Here is a 2,397-nt window from a genome sequence, read left to right as displayed (position 1 = left end):
GCTTCCCAAACCTCCCCCTCCTCCCATGCCTCAGGATTCAGCCTCAGCTTCTTTGGAGCTTGCATCACTGCTGTTTGGGAAGCTCCTTGGACTTCTCAGAAATACTTTTTGTTGAGTTTGCTTCCTTGCGCTTCAGGGGTGTTGCTTAATTAGCATTTAATGCTGATTTCCTTCACAGCTTTGAGGAGACCTGGAAAACCCCAATATTCCTGTCCAGACATAAACCACCCCTTTGCACCCCAAATTCCACAGGGTCAAACACTGTTCCCAAGCTCCCAAACCTTGAGCACAGACATGCCTGTCTCTCTTGGTCCTCAACGCTCAAAAATAAACACCACCAAGGTGAGTTTTTCTCACCTGGCCTGGAAGGCTTGGGCTGCTCCTTGCTGTCACTCCAGGGGGACAATTTGGGACACGATGCCTGGGGATCAGGGCTGGAGGCAGCTGCTGAATGGCCCTTTGTGTGCTTTGTCCTTTTGCTGGATAAAGAGGGCATTATTGAATGAGAAATGAGAATTTCCCTGTTGGTCAGGCCAAGTTCTTGCTGGGTTCCTGAAGGGAGCAGAGGGAGCTGTGCTGGGAGGATGGATCCAGCCCAAAGATGGATTCACCCCAGGCTGGGAGGATGGATTCATATCTCCTAGAAAATCCCTTCACCCAGGATTTTCTCCTGGGAAGCTGAGAAGCCTCAGAGAAAAAGGAAAACAATTCTTCTCTCATTTGCTTCTCCTGTGTTTTGCTCCTTTGGAATGTGGTTGGAGATCGTTCACCCACAGGTGATTGTTCCATTGGGTTCTGCTGTGAGTTGTTTTCACTCTTTGGCCAGTCAGGGCCAAGCTGTGTCAGACTCTGGAGAGAGTCACCAGTTTTCATTATTATCTTTTAGCTTTCTGTAAGTATCCTTGCTGTATTCTTTAGTATAGTTTAGCATTCTTTAATATATTATAGTATGATAAAATAATCAATCAGTCTTCTGAGAACATGGAGTCAGATTCATCATTCCTCCCTGCCATGAGGATCCCTGCAAATACAATAGGGAGGATGGATCCAGCCCAGGCTGGGAGATGGATTCACCCCCAGGCACAGCCAGCAGGCTCTGCTCCAGCTTTAGCAGCAGAGGAGCCTCGTGCTGGGCTGGGAAATAGGGAGAATAATCAGAGTTATGGCAGAGTTATGGTTTTGGGCTGGAGCAGGGAACACCCCAGTGGGATCTGCCAGCCCCTCCTCTCACAGATAGAGCTCCTGGGGCCTCTCCTCTCTCAGCCCTTCAGCTCAGGGGAGAGGCAAACTCCAAAGGGAATGTTCAAGGAGTCAGCTCAGTTCCAGGAAACCCTGCTCTTGTTCTTTCATCTTCTTTTTTTTTTCTTTCCAATGGAAAAGTTAAGTCCTCATGAAATTTTGAGAACTGTTCTTTGTTCCCTCTTGCCAGCTAAGCTCTGCTTTGTGCTGGTGACAGAACCCCTTTCTCCCAGTGCTGGCCATGGGCCAGGACCTGGAGCTGTCCCCTGTGTGCTGGCACTGCCACCAGCCCTGTCCCCCTTCCCTCTGGGCTGAGGCAAAGCCCCAGCTCCAACAGCTGCTCTCTCGGGCTCTCTGGGGTTTTTCCCTTCCCCTCCTTGTGTAGGAGGTGATGGAGTGAGCTCTGCCTCTTCACCTTTCCCTGCAATGGAAAATGTCAAATGTCAGAGGGAATAATCAGTCGGAGCTGTGGGAGGGAAGGGTGGTGGCTCCTTGGAGGAAGCAGCAGCACAAGCAGTGTCAGGAGGAATTCCTCCTTCCCTCTCCAGCTCCAGAGATGCTCTCTCTGGGACAGGACTTGTTTGCTGGGGCTTTTGGTGCTGTTGGAGTCTTTACATCATGGAAAAGCCTGCAAAGGGAGCAGGTCCATCATGCTGGGTGGTCAAGGGAAGGCTTCCCAGATTTCTGTGTCACAGCAGGACACAGAGGCAGAGCAGAGTGGATTTCACAAACCCGCTCAAAGCAGCAGCTGCAGAGGCACAAACCACAAAATGCTGAGGAAAATAAAAAAAATCCAACAGCAACAGATCATACAAATGGTATTTATCTCTGGAGGCTCGTGGCTTGAGTTCTCCACTGCTATTGATACCCCCAGAGCAGCAAATAAAACTCTTCCCTTTCAGAGAATCCCCATTTCCTGGGGCTGAGTGTGTGAACAGGTGACACAAATGTTTGGTTACTTCATTTACCATTTCTCAGCGGTGCAGAGTAGGAAGGGAGCTGTTGTGCAAGCAAGATCTTTCAAAAAGTAATAAACAAATATATTATAAAAATCTATAAAACACAAAGTAGTTAATAAACAACACAATTACAAAAAAATATCTTTAATTATACAAAAGAAAAAAAAAGAGGAAACAACCAGGGTGTCTCTGAAGATGT

Source organism: Passer domesticus, chromosome 20 (genome assembly GCF_036417665.1).
Source record: "Passer domesticus isolate bPasDom1 chromosome 20, bPasDom1.hap1, whole genome shotgun sequence".
Classification (NCBI taxonomy): Eukaryota; Metazoa; Chordata; class Aves; order Passeriformes; family Passeridae; genus Passer; species Passer domesticus.
The sequence above is the reverse complement of the archived record's forward strand: the minus strand, read 5'-3'. Positions refer to the sequence as shown.